General features: G+C 48.7%; 1 long non-coding RNA gene across 2 annotated transcripts; it reads left to right on the forward strand.

The window, feature by feature from the left end:
* The first annotated feature begins 6873 nt into the window (after positions 1-6873).
* On the forward strand, positions 6874-10845 carry LOC127764321 (uncharacterized). Of its 2 annotated transcripts, XR_008015853.1 has the most exons (6): positions 6874-7083; positions 7231-7629; positions 9296-9405; positions 9473-9663; positions 9734-9792; positions 9866-10845. It is a non-coding gene; the product is annotated as an uncharacterized LOC127764321 (long non-coding RNA). The 2 variants fall into 2 exon arrangements; XR_008015854.1 differs by lacking the exon at positions 7231-7629.
* The last annotated feature ends 3920 nt before the right edge of the window (positions 10846-14765 follow it).

A 14765-nucleotide genomic window follows, 5' to 3' on the forward strand; every position in this document is an offset into this window, starting at 1 on the left:
TGCTACCTCGGACCACCATAAATATTGGGGTACTTCTGGCTAGATGGTGTTGATCTCCCTATCGGTCGACTTCTGCTTCCTTTTGGATTCGTAGGCGGGTGGGCCTCCGAAGATGTGGTTTCACTCGGTCCTGGGATCTTGGAAGGCCCTTCTCCGTTGTTTTTATTTTGCCCAGAAGTTCTTTCGCCATTGGTGATCTTGAGTTGCGCCGTGTGTGCTTGTCGCAGTCATTGGCCACTTGTGCTTTGAGTTCGGGTGATTCAGGCATTGTCCATTCATAACCTTACCGCAGTGGTTGGGACGACGTTGTGATTGGTAATTAGATGTTGTGGCCACCAAGTCTTCACATTTGTGCTTGCGATCCTTCTGGTTGTTGAGTTATTATTCTTCTAGGGGCGCCAATAGCTACCCGACTACTTTTCCTCCTATGATGCATTGACAGTGTCCACTACCTTGGCGTAGGAGTTGGTAGTCTCAAATAGCTTCATGACTATTCACGAAGGCTTGCGATTGAACTTGCCAATAAGTAACTTGTCTCGAATGCCTTTTTGGAAAGTAGCGGTGATAACATCGTCAGTGACCTTCGGGATCTTGTTGCGGGCCTCCGAGAAATGTCAGATGTAGTCCAAAAGAGACATATTGGAACAACATGGTATAGGTCAAAGTGAGTACTGGGTCTCTCATAGGTGCCTTGGAAGTTGACGATGAACTAGCTTCAAAGCTCTCTTCAGGAATCAATGGATCACCTTGGAAGCCCCATTAGCCAGCTCCTTGTTGAATCAGCGAGTGCCATAGGTAGGTAATTCGCCAGTGCCTTGTTGTCTCCTCCTACTGCACAAATGGCCAGGGTGTAGACGGTCTTGCCATCGTACTTTTCAATCCCTCTTGATTTGAAACCAGTCGGCCAATCCACTCAATACAGATCTCAAGTAAAAGCTAGGATTCCTTTGTCATCGTAGTTGATCCTTATGGTGACAGCAATTTTCCCGATCGTGATGACGTTGGTTCAGCGTAATCCTCAAGTATTTGGGTATTCAACGTCTGTGTCCTTCGTCATGGCCTCGGTCGTCGTGATGGCTCGACATTGTCATGATTGATCTGGATGCCGACCTCTGTTTTCTTGGTGATGCTAGATGGAAGCGGTGTGACCTCTGCTATATTCAGGTTTTCTGTGGCCCCTGGATCTATGATTCGAGGGCTAATGACAGCCAACCGGAGTCTTGGGGGAGTCAGCATTGGATTCTTTCGGTCGGCGAGAAGCTCCGGCATCATTTTCTTGTTGGGCGGCAGTGGCGACGATCATAGTCTTGACCTTATTCAACATCGAAGTCATGTTTTCTAGAGCATTATCGATGTGGGTGTCAATCAACATGACGGCTACCACAGCGTTCTATTGAGGTGTAGCGAAAACATTAGTGTCTTCTATGCGGGTTTGGATGATGTTGTGTGCAATGTGACCGCTTCTAATCAGATCGTGCTGCCTTCACTAGCGTTCCTCCTCAGCTTTGGCACGTGCTTACTCTTGCTCCCTCGTGATGCCGGCTTGCTCGTCTTTGTCTGTGGTGCCACCGACAATCAAGACTTCGAAGAAAAACTAAAGCTCAAATTCGGAAGTCGTTGTAGCTACTGAGACTATCAATGTCGAAGTCGTTGTAGCCATCTAAAAAACTAAAGGTGTTGACAACTTCCGTGGTGCTTGTCGCGCCCAAAAATCACCCTAAAATTTTATCGTCTAAATTATTTATGTAAAATAGGTGATTCCCCACGCTTTGCTGCGGGAATTACAATTCTTAATTTTTTTTGTCAATCAAGTTTGGAGTAAAAAGAAAAAAATAATGAAACATCAGGATTTATCAGTCAAATGGAACCCGTGCTTTAGAGTGAAACATATTGATAAGTATAGATAGATTTGTTAAATTATTGTGCAAATGATATGAGAGGTGATGATTAGATATGATTGTATTTTGATTTGTAAAATTAAATAAATTGTAGATGATGTTGTATGCTTACATGAGATTAAATATGTAATTATTACTAGTGGGTGATGATGTGTTATGGTTGCATGTTGAGTTTTAGACTTAGTGGGCTTTAACTTCAACAATTAAAACTTACCATGTTTCAACTCAAATTGATGTGTGGGTATTTTTGTTGAATTCCTCATGCTTCAAAATATTTAAACAACTTTTACTTGAATTTTACATTATAAATAATTTTAATGCAACAATAACCTTTCTCAGATTTTATTAAAAAAAGAAAAACTAAAATAAATCTCGTCGCCCTTCTTGCGAAAATACATTACGTTGGGCGACCGGTGCGGGAGGAGCCGGATCGGGCGCTCCCCCCGCACGCCCCTCCCCCACATGCATACTGTTGGGCCCACCCACTTCTCCCTCCCTTTTTCCACAAAAGATGTTTCACCTAGTGTACTTCCAATGTTTCACTATTTATAGATCTAATGTTGCAGTGAATTAAAATACTCTTTTGCAAAAAAAAACTCACATATTTTGGAAACTCTCTATTAAGGGAATTTGGTTTATTTTTCGTTCCACCAAAAATGTTTCACCTAGTGTACTCACAATGTTTCACTATGTATAGGTCTAATGTTGCAGTGAACGAAACATTCCATTGCAACAAGAAACCCACATATTTTGAAAGCCCCTATTAAGGGAATTTGGTTTATGTTTTGTTCCACTGAAAAATGTTTCACCTAGTGTACTCACAATGTTTCACTACGTATAGATTGAGGTGTAGCGAAAACATTAGTGTCTTCTATGCGGGTTTGGATGATGTTGTGTGCAATGTGACCGCTTCTAATCAGATCGTGCTGCCTTCACTAGCGTTCGTCCTCAGCTTTGGCACGTGCTTCCTCTTGCTCCCTAGTGATGCCGGCTTGCTCGTCTTTATCTGTGGTGCCACCGACAATGAAGACTTCGAAGTAAAACTAAAGCTCAAATTCAGAAGTCGTTGTAGCTACTGAGACTATCAATGTCGAAGTCGTTGTAGCCATCTAAAAAACTAAAGCTGTTGACAACTTCCGTGGTGCTATGTCGCGCCCGAAAATCACCGTAAAATTGCAGTGAACTGAAACATTCTTTCGCTATTTGCTGAAACATTGTTTTTATATGAGGTGAAACAACACCCGATTTAAACGAGTGAAACATTTTCGATCTACTTAGTGAAACAATTCCGATATACCTGGTAGAACATCGTGCAACATTTAAAAATAATTCAATAATAATCTAAATTTTTTTTATCAGAATATATCCATGTGAGGTCTTGTTTTGAAGATTTAATTGCAACAAATTTAATGGTGCAATCAGATCATGATTTAGATAAGTAATTTAAGAGAAAAATTAGTTTAAAGAAATTTTTCACGTAAGTCGATGGCGTCAGCGTCCGATTTTACCCCCTCCCGATCAGGCGCCCGACCGGGAGTCGTCTCCCCCTTCTTGGGCCATTTTCGGCTCAAATTCATCCCCTCTCCCTCTTGGCTTAAATTCCTCCCCTCCCTCTTTCCCATCCTTTCTCGGCCCGGCCCAGCCGCCCCCTCCCCGGCCCAGCCGAGCCACTGCTCCTGCTGCAGGCGAGGCTGCCGCGCCACACGTGCGATGCACGCGCGCACCGTCATGGGTCCCGCTCGTCAGGAGCATCTCCTACCTCCAAGCCAGGCTATTCCTCTCTCTCCCATGAAACTCAAACACTCCCGTCTCCTTTGATCTCCCTCCCCTATCGTTCCACCTCCAAATTAATTGCAAATCTGTTTCTTGTGTAGCGGGCATCAATTCCCCCAACAAATCCCATTCAATCTCGTATTAAATCGCACTCAATCGAATTCTTTAACTGATGGACTTAATTGGGAGACTCACTGCCACTGGAGCCGTTTGCCGTCCTCACGGTCGACCTCCTCCCCTCCTGCCTACATATTTAGAACCCCAGAGACCACCTCCTCCCATTGCACGTGCCGCTCCAGCGCCACGCTCGCTCCATCGCCGTTTCTCTTCAAGTACTACCGCCAGCGTGCGCTCCAGCCGCCGCTCGGCGTCGGTCGGGATGACGCCAAGTCCCAGCGAAGCCACCGCTAGCTTCGTCGTCTCCTCCTATCCATCGGCCATGCCTTCATCGAGCTCGGCAAGCCTCGGAGCTCCATCCCCGACGTCAACCCGAGCCGGCATCATCCTCTTCCTCGTCGCCGTCGTTGTTTCTTCACCGTTCCAGCCGTTTGGGTGAGCCTCGCCGCCGCCCTCGCATCTCTCGTGTCACGCACCGCTGCACCATGACCGACAGCCGGGGTTGCCGGCTGCCATGTCCTGACACACCTCTCTCTCCCTCTCTACTGTTTCCCCCTCTCTGCTGTTACAGGCAGCAAGCACACACAGTAGTTTTTCTTTACAAAATTAATTCATAAATTAGTAAAATGCCAAGCAAACAACACCTAGAATTTAAATGACCATATATTGACTGTTTGAATTCAGAACCGACCTATTCATATTGCTATTGTTTTCCTTAAACAGTGATGAACCCATTTTTAGGGTTATTACTGCATCTTATATGGTTTTTATTTATGTTTTGGGCCTTTTTCGTTGCGTATATTGTATAGATGCTGCATATCTGGAAGAGCCGCTCTACCTTGAAGTGGATCTAGAAGATTTTGGTAGTGAGCAAGGCAAATCATGTCATTTTGATCATATTGTTGTCCCAATTTATAAAATTATGTTTATCTAAATTATTGCATTTTGCTTTATTAAATTCCGACGCTTATCTTTGTTTTGTTTAGCCCTACAGATTCTCCTTGTTATAGCCTTATTATTTGTATTATTATGATCCTTGATAACTCTAGGAAAAATAAAACTAGTCATAACTTTATATATGTGGTGCTTACTAGTAAATTTAGAATATGCTTAGCGCTGCTTAAAAAGAAACAATTATATGTTTTCCAATAATTACAAATTGGGAATAACTTGTAAAGAATGGTAAATATGGTTCAGTGGTTGTTTATCCATGACATGATGTTCCCCTTCAAAATTCCCCAAACATATTTTGGGTTGGGCTCAGGGTGCTTGGTTTCGCTAGTCGCACCCCGGCCGTCATTAGGACAGGTCTTCGAACCTCCGTTGCAAACCTCCGTTGCAAAGCATATGCTGTACAGCCACCTGTCTGATGGGTAGGGCTTAACGCATCATCTACTACGGTCATGCACAAGGAAGACACGGATAGGGATGGATGAAGCCCTTGGTGGGGTCGACGACTCTAGCAGTACGCCAGGGGGCATAGACTGTCTGCTCGACCCAGGGCACCTGGTGGGGGAAGTCTATATCGGTCTTCTTTGTTTAGAGCGGTACTAAGAGGTGGGTTATGTCATGGCTTATGTCCGTATGCCGTGGTGGCATGTGGCACATGGCAACATGTGAGAAAGATGTGTTGCAATATACCCAAGTTAGAATTTAGTTCTATTAATTGCGTAACTGGAGTTGTCAGTTGTTGGCACGAGTTAAGGCAAGATCGCATTGGTGTGCGGCTTGAAAATAATTTGACTAGAGATAGGTTTGTGTTTTATTTAAATGCCTTTAAATATTTAAATGCTTTGAAATGCTAGTTTTATGCAAAAAAAATCCTTAAAAATGAATTCTTTGTACTCCCTTGCATTATATCTGCATTTTCATGACATGGCTTGCTGAGTACAATGGTTGTACATAGCCTTGCTCTTTTCCCCCCTTCTAGCAGAGGAGTACTTCGGATATGATGGCTTTGATGTCTAGCTCGTGCCTACCGTCAAGAGCCTGTGGTGGCTCTCGTAGCTTCTGGCTTTTTACTGTTTATCTTCATTGTTGGGCTTTTGGTCGCCCATGTAATAAAGTACTCTATTTAAGCTTTCGCTTATATACTCTATTATTTACCAACTTTGTAATGTGTACCTTGCCTCCTTGGACAAGGATTTATGCACTCACAAACGGAATATATTGTTCTATTTTCCGGGCATGACATGCTATATTATCCAAGTGATTCAATCATGATTCCCGCCTCCCTAGTTCTGATCTCGGGTGAACTTGGGACTTGGCCGGGTCGTGACCTTGGAGAAGAGGTTGATCATCCTGAAAGTCATGGCGAGGAGCGGAGGGAGTTGCATGGCACTCTTGGGATGCTGCGTTGTTGGATAGGCTGTGAAGATTTGTTGATGATGGCGATTCCCTCAGTGGTTTGAAGCCAACTCAGAGGTGAGAATCCTTGAGTAGATCTCGGCAGTGTTCGGGGCACTGAACGAGGCCAAAGAGATGGGGTCCCTCCCTGATTGGTTCAAATCCGAGTCGAGTAGAGAGATCTTGACAAAGTCGTCGGTGATGAAGTCGATGTCACCGAATTGATATGCCTAACCCGGATGGAAAGCAGAGTTGCCGGCTCTCAGAATTAATCCGATTGCACTTGTTTGCGAAAAACTCTACGCAACCCCTACCTTGCTTGCCAACTATTGATTCTAGAAATCAACAATGAGAAAGGGGGTAGTGCACGAGATCTAAAGTGGATGAGTAAAATAACAAACGTTTATACAGGTTCAAGCCTTCTTGATGAAAAGTAATACCGTACTCTTGTTTCGACGATTGAATCCACCGGGTGTTGTATTGATCTGATGATCGAGTTGTGGTTATGCCCTTAAGAGCATCTCCAACAGCCTCTCCATACTACTCTCCAAGCTAAATTTTAGCAACTTTGGACAAAAAAATGCACTCCAATAGAATGGTATCCCCCTAGCCAAAAAATAGCAATGGCCAAAGATGGGGTAAAGCTAGCTAAATTTGGCCAGCCGTTGGCCATCCACAGCAACTAGCTATCTGTGGGCCCCACCATCTTTTTCCCTTCTATCTCTCCACCATCCGCACATCCCTGCCCGTGCCCTCCCTTCCTCCGCCTATTGCTGCCACGCCCCTCCTTCCTCCTTCCATGCCTGCCGCCGCCACGGGAAGGAGGCTCGCCGTCGCAGCCGGCAAGGAGTGCCTCGGCTTCGTCGCCAGCGACAAGATGGGAGACCAGCAGTGAAGAGGGCCACCGCTGTGCGCCTCCTCTCAATCCCGCTACTTCATGGGCGCCGAGGTGAGGACCCTCTCCCGCTACTCCGGTGACTGGAGATTCACTTTATCCACCTCCGACCTCCCCTCCAGCCTCTCCCCCGCCGCCATCTCCTCCCTCGTCCGACAACGCTGTGGAGGCCATCCTAATGCTCCCGTTTGGTGCTGCAAGGAGGGCGCGACGGCGAGAGAGGCTCGACGACGCACGCCGGTTGAGGAGGAGGAGGCCGGTGATCTCCATCATCATCGCCATCGCAATCTGTTGTCCGCCATCGCCATCCGTTGATCTTCATGAGAGTATGAAGCGTGAGGAAAAGGAAGGAATATGGGGAAGAAGAAAGGATTGTAGAGGCTGACATGTGGGTCCCACTGCCATAGATTCAGAGTAGAGAGGGTGAATGGAGAGGCTGTTGGAGCAAACATCAAGTTAGACTTGATAAATTAGATGGAGAGTTGGCCAAATAGACAAATGGAGAGTGAGATTTGTGTCGACGGGGGATACCCGTGGACCAGATAAAGAGGGTATTGGGGTACGCTAGTACGAGGATCTACGTAATACGACATCAAGCAGGTAGAAAACAAAGATTATACTGGTTCAGGCCCCTTGATAGGTAATAGCCCTAATCCAGTTGATATGGGATTATATGATGGAAACCACAGATTACAAAGGGAATAGTGGAACTCGACGATACCGACAAGATCGTAGTCGAGTTGATTCGACTAGATCTCCCGGCGACTTGGCTCCGATAAGCTCCGGCTTCGTAGGCTGTGGTGGATGTGTTGGCAGTAAGATTCGATCCCTTAGGCCCTCCCGGGGGGTCCCTTTTATATCGCAAGTCAACTGGTCTCCAAGTATGACTCGGAGACATCGGGCCCGGCACGATACAATGACGACCCAGTTCTGTCCGAGTAGGATTCCTTCCATCTGTGAACTTCCATAATGAATTTCCTTAACTTATGCCGAAAACGTCCATATATGCGCAAGTATACCATATCGATATGTGACGTATATCGAAGGGTAGAGGGTATACCTTACCCGTAACCCTAACAGTAGCCCCCGACTTCTGCTTAAATGAACTCGTGAAACTGATCGCGACTTCTGATGTCGAGGTTGTCGTTGTTCTCGGTGTGAGGACCGAGAGACAAGGAGTGATCGACAACGCCGGGTGAAGCTCAACGGTCATGAGTGAGTTTAAATTGAAGTCCAAAAAACTGCCGCGTGAAACGGACCTAGAAATTTCCGGCGGCCATCTCTCTCCTTTCCTTAGAATTCGCACCATCGGAAGTGCATCTATTTAAGGGAGTTTTGGGGATCCAAGTTGAAGCCCGCTTGTTGTGAAAAAACTCTCCAGCTTTCAAACGTCCCTCGTCTTCTCTGCTCCCACAAAAAACCCAAGCAAGCTCATCTCGGTCCTTTCTCCGGCGATCCCCGGTGGAAATGGATCTTGACAAGTCTACCTCCACCAGCGCGTCGTTGAAGAAGTTGCAGGAAGATGGCGCCCTTCCCGGTCGCGGGACCGCGGAGAGAGAAGTGGGAGGTACTGAACCCCAGCCTGTCCTGGGTCGCATGGTTGCGATCGAGGACTTTATTCTCTGTGGTTTTCTTCCTCCGCCTTCTGAATTTCTTCTCTTGGTCTTGAATTTCTACGGTGTTTCCTTGCTCCACTTGAACCCCAATTCCATTGCCTTCTTGAGTATCTTTTCGCATCTTTGTGAGGCCTACATTGGGGTAGAGCCGTTTCTTGACCTCTTCCGCTTTTACTATGAGTTACGCTGGATGGAACCCAAAAAGGTGTCCGGGTGTGTTGGTTTCCGACTTCGGGATGGCCTGAAGTCGCGATACATCCCCTTCCAGTGCCCCTCATCTCGCAGCAAATGGCGGGGCAGGTGGTTTTATCTTCAGATAGAGGATTCGGATCCGGTCTTCGTTATTCCTAAGGAGCAACCAAACAAGATTCCATCTTGGGCCACCAAACCCGCCTTGACCCCATCCCTCCAATCTTTCATCGATATCGTTGACGACCTCCGAGAACGGGGGTTGTCGGGGTATGAAGTCGCTGCCGACTTCATTGGTAGGCGGATCCAGCCGCTTCAAGCTCGAGCCCATCCGGCCTTTGATTATTCTGGGCTAGAGGACGCACCCGGGTTTCTCCTCGGAGTATTTTCCTTTTTAGTTAAATTGACTCCCTTATGCGCGTGTTCCTCCCGGCTTATCAGATTCTGGTCTCGATCTACAGGCTTGGAGCGCCGCGTCGGCCAACTGATGATCAGTGGCCCGACAACGGCGAGCAACGTCCCCGTCCCCCTTTGCGAGAAAGGGGCAGCCGAGCATGACGCTGCCATCAATGTAAGTGTACTCAGCGGTCCTTTTGCATTTTTCTTCCGGGATCGCATTATGACTTCATGAAGCGTAGGCTCTCCCTCTGACTGATATCATCGGGCCGCTCGTGGACCATCTGGTGGCGGCGTCGCTGAAGGAGAAAGTTGCCAAGGAGGCGTCTGACGCTGCTGCTGCCGCTGCCATAACGAGCGGCGGCAACGTTCCGAAAAAGGGGAGGACATTCTCCTCTGTGGTCGGACATCGTCGGAAGACGCCCACCCCCTCGTAAGTTCTCCTGCCCTTTGATCGCGTAGTCGGAAAGCTTCTACCTCACATCATATCGGTTGTACTCCAGGCCTCAGACGCGTCTCCCACACCTCCACGACGGCAGCGGCTAGTGACGCTTGGCGAGAAGTAAGTAGATGACTTTGAGGTCTTGTCACTTCGTCAAACTGTTGCAGCCTGTTTCAGTTGCAGCTTTATGCAGGGCGGCGCGGCCAAAGGCGGCGCAAGACGAGTCTAGAGGGGCCTCCAGCGCGTCTCCTATCGTGGCCGCGCCCAGGAGCCGCGAGGCGACACCTAGCGGCCTAGCTAGCGATCTTGCGGCTGGTCGGGGTCTGTCGGCTGCCGTTCTCACCTGGGAGGAGCTCCAGGTCGAGATGGGGTGCCTCCTCGAGGCTGGTGCTCATGGCATTGGCCGCGAGATCACGGAGGCGAAGGCGGCGGCGGCGTCGTCGGTGAATGAGTGTGCCGATCGGCTTGCGCGCGATTTAGCAGAGGTTCGCGAGGACCTCCAGAAGATGCGGGAGCTAGTGGCTGGCAATGAGTGACAACGGCAAGGGCTCGAGCACCGTATGTCTCAGCTTGAGAACCATTTGTCGGAGATCCGTGGCTCACTGCAGGTCACCTACACCGGACTGCACCAGCTCGCCGGGTAGTGTGGTGTCAAGGCCACCATCCCGGCGAATCCCGACGAGTTCTCGTTGTCGTCTTCGCTTGCGGAACTGGCAACGGCGATGGAGGTGATCCCCTCCAAGCACGCGGCCATGGTCGGAGAGGAGACGTCCAACGGGATCTATACCGGGACGTGCCATGTCCTTGCTTGTGTGATGCTGGCACATCCTGAACTCGATCTGCGGAAGATCTTGGATCAGGGGGCGGCTAGCGATGCACGCAAAGATGTGATGGAGGAGGTCGGTGACCTGGGGGAGTCCGTCCTCCCGCTTTTTGAAGAGTAGGATCTTAGCTCTCTTGTACTCTTTAGCCATGCTTTGTAAAACTCTTGTTGGTTCAAACCACCTTTGTGTGTGCAGTCATCGCCTTAGCTTTCTTTAGCATTTTGATCTTGAGTACTTTGTTGTCATTTGTAAAGATGTTGATGTCGAGGATGTCCAGCAGCGCGGGCAGCCTGAGTTGCCAGTGGTCGTTCCGTTACTTGCGTCCGAGCCACATGTGCCGGAGGGCAATGTAGCTCAAAATTCGCCTGTGGAGATGAGCATGGCAACGGCTCCCTTAGGTTGGTTATCTTTTTTTTCATCCCCTTTACTCTTCCGTCTGGATCGACTTGATTCGCTGTATTCTTGGAAGAGAAGAGCAGTCTAACTTAGTCGTTTCCATACTAAGTAGACCTCGAGAGTGCGCTTGCTGACCAGGATCGTTGCATCCAGTATTGGAGGACGAAGTTTGAGGTCGCGGAACTCGAGAGGACTATGTTGGAAGTGAGGAAGGACTAGGCCGTGGAGACACTCCGTGGTCGCGAGGTGTGGTTCAACTCGTATCTGAAGAGTTGCTGTACCTCCATGTCAAGAGTCTTTAGAGAGCTTCGAGTACCCCGTGGGGATCCCGAGGAATCGGCGGCTGGATACATCTCATGGCTGAATGGGGCCTGCGCCCAGCTCGAGGGCATCGGCCAGCATATCGACGAGGCCCTGAAGCAGGAGTGTCGTCGATCGAGCCGATATGCTAGGGGGCATGTATTGGCTTGTATACGAGATCATCGTCCGCAGCTGCACCTCGAGTTCCTCCACGAAGGGTTTTCTCGTTCTCGGAGAACTCCTACGGAGATAGATGGCCTGGCGAAGTCGATGGCGCCGCTGGCGGAAAAGGTCTTCCAGTCTATGGACTGGCGTTGGCCTTCCTGGTAGTCTCTGTGTCCTATGACAGATGTCTTAGGGGAAAAGTGTAATATAATTTTGGATTTTTATGGAACTGTAAGAAGTACTTGTAAAATAGAAAAGAAATCTATCTAACTAAGCTTTCTTACTCTGGATGTAGCGTGTATGAGTGTCTTCTCACTTCGTGACTTCGATCAGTCGTTTGAGTTATACACTCTCCCTAGCCCCCAGCCTTTGACCTGCTTCGGTTGAACAAGCACTGATCCTAGCCCCCAGCCGTGAAGTTACAAAATTTATTTCCGATTACACGACTTGGTTAATACGCACGGCGAGAACTCTTACACGACCAGATCTTACATGGTCTGTCGTCTCTATAGGATCCGACAAGGCCTTATCGGCTCTAGGCGTCCCCAGCCGAAGTTCCCTTAGGTTCCTCGGAGGCCTTGTCAAGACGGCGTAAAGGGACATGAGGATAGGTTTCAACGCTAGGTGTCATCTGGGTAAGGGATCATCGGGAAGGATCACTTTGATTGTAGTCTGTACCTGAAAATTGGCTTTATTGAAGTTGTAAGATGTCTTACAAGTATGGATACTATTGACTTATACATAGAATTTACGTAATTGATCAATGTTCCAGGAATTTGCCAACTCGCGACCATCGCCGTCTGCAATTTTGAATGCGCCTAGCCGCAGAACTTGTGTGATCGTGTACGGTCCTTCCCATATGGGTGAGAGCTTGTTTCCCCCTGCTTGGCTTTGAACCCGTCGGAGGACGTAGTCGCCGATCGAAAGCGTGCGTGCTTGGATGCGCTTCTCGTGGTAACGGCGAAGGGCCTGTTGGTAGCTGGCTGCTCGAACGGCAACTCGTTCGCGATGTTCCTCGAGTAGATTCACATCATCGTATCGCTGCTCCTCTTGATCCTCATCGGAATACTTCTGTACTCGTGTACTTTGATGTTGTAGCTCGGTGGGGAGCATCGCCTCTGAGCCGTACACGAGGATGAAGGGTGTCTCCTTGTTGGATGTTGTCGGTGTGGTACGCATGGCCCATAGTACTGATGGAAGATCCTCGACCCACTTCTTGTCGTGTGACATGAGCCTGTCGTAGACGCGGGTCTTGGATTCCTTGTAGTACTATGCTGTTTGCCCTCTCGACTTGTTCATTGCTCTGAGGGTGAGAAACCGAGGCGTAGCATATCTTGACTCCCAGCCTGATGCAGTAATCCTGGAAATCGGCACTGATGAACTGGGAGCCGTTGTCTGTTATGATACGGTGGGGCAATCCGAATCTGCAGAATATTCCTTTGATGAATTTGATGGTGTTGTCGGCCTTGATTTTCCCCGTGGGTGTCACTTCAATCCACTTGGTGAATTTGTCGATCGCCACGAATAGGAACCTGTAGCCGCCCTGTCCTCATGGGAATGGCCCGAGTATATCTAGCCCCCAGCACGAGAACGGCCAAGTGAGAGGGATAGTCCGGAGTGCTTGCGCTGGCAGCTTTGTGTGTTTACTATGGAATTGACAGGCTTCACACCGCTGAACCATGTCGCAGGCGTCTTTGAGGGCGGTTGGCCAGAAAAACCCTTGTCGGAAAGCTTTTCTTACTAATGTCCGACCGGCGGCATGTGACCCACAGATCCCTTCATGTATGTCGAGGAGGAGGTGTCTGCCATCGTCGGACGAGACGCATTTTAGGAGTACCCCGTTTGGTGCCTTCTTGTATAGATCGTTGCCGATCATACAGTAGACTTTTGCTTTACGGGATATTTTCTCGGCTTCTGCGTCGTCCTCGGGCAACTCTTCGCTATCTATGAATTTAATGAGTGGGGTGCAACAGTCGTCCGTGGTCTCGAGATCGGCAACGGCGTGCTCTGCCTCTGTAGCCCCCGAGCTGATGTTGGGGGCAACCGGGCTATCTTCGCCGCTTGCCTCTTTCACTGATGGCCTGGTCAGGACGTCCAGAAAGGTGCCAGGTTCGAGTGGCTCTCGTCTGGATGCACGCCGTGCTAGATCATCTGGTTCGATGTTGTCTTTGCGGTATACATGTCGGACCTCGATCCCATCGAACCTTTTCTCCAGCTTCCTGACTTCTGCGAGATACCTGGATAACTCGGGGCTAGAGCACTTGTAATCTTTATGCACCTGGTTCGCGACTAGTTCAGAATCCCCTTTCACGATCAGTCGCCAGACTCCGAGTGCAGCTGCAGCTCTTATCCTGGCGAGTAGTCCTTCGTACTCGGCTGTGTTATTGGTCGCCCTGAAGTTGAGGTGAATTGCATGCTTGAATTGATCTCCCAAAGGTGATGTCAAGATGAATCCTGCCCCTGCTCCTTGGCTGTTGAGTGCGCCATCGAACACCATTGTCCACGTTTCGTTGTCGATTTGGTTGTCTGACCTGTTATCAGGCATAGTCCAATCGGCTACGAAGTCGGCAAGTACCTGGGACTTGATGGCTGTTCGTGGCACAAAGCGGACATCAAACTGGCTTAGTTCGACTACCTATTTCACAATGCGGCCGACAACGTCTTTGTTTCTCACTACTTCACCGAGAGGGAAGGAGGATACAACTGTGACCCTGTGAGCTTGAAATTAGTGGCATAGCTTTCTTGATGTCATGATTACCGCGTAGAGCAGTTTTTGGATCTATGGATATCTTGTCTTTGATTCGTGGAGAGCTTCACTGACATAGTAGACTGGTCGTTGCACTTCGTGGAGAGCTTCACTGACATAGTAGACTGGTCGTTGCACCTTCTCTCTCTCGACAACAATGGCAGTGCTAACGGAATATGGCGTGGCGGCAATATAGAGAAATAATTCGTCATTAGGTTGGGGGGCAACAAGTACAGGTGGATTTGATAGGTAGCGCTTGAGTGCAATAAATGCCTCTTCGGCTTCCTGTGTCCATCAAAATTTGTCTTGCTTTTTCAGCAAAGCGAAGAAAGGTTGTCCTCGCTCTCCCATCCTAGCAACGAACCTACTTAGTGCCACCATGCATCCGGTTAGCTTCTGTACTTCCTTGAGTCTTGTAGGCGACTTCATGTTCTCGATTGCCTTGATCTTCTCGGGATTTGCTTCTATTCCTCTACCAGAGACGAGGAAGCCGAATAGCTTGCCCGATGGTACTCCGAACGTGCACTTCTCTGGATTGAGCATGAGGCGATATTGTCGGAGGTTGTTGAACGTTTCCCGCAGATCGTCAATCAATGAGTCACTTGTCTTGGTCTTGACAACAATGTTGTCGACGTAGGCCTTGACATTGTTTCCGAGTTGGT

This window comes from Oryza glaberrima, chromosome 2, assembly GCF_000147395.1.
Source record: "Oryza glaberrima chromosome 2, OglaRS2, whole genome shotgun sequence".
Taxonomy (NCBI): Eukaryota; Viridiplantae; Streptophyta; class Magnoliopsida; order Poales; family Poaceae; genus Oryza; species Oryza glaberrima.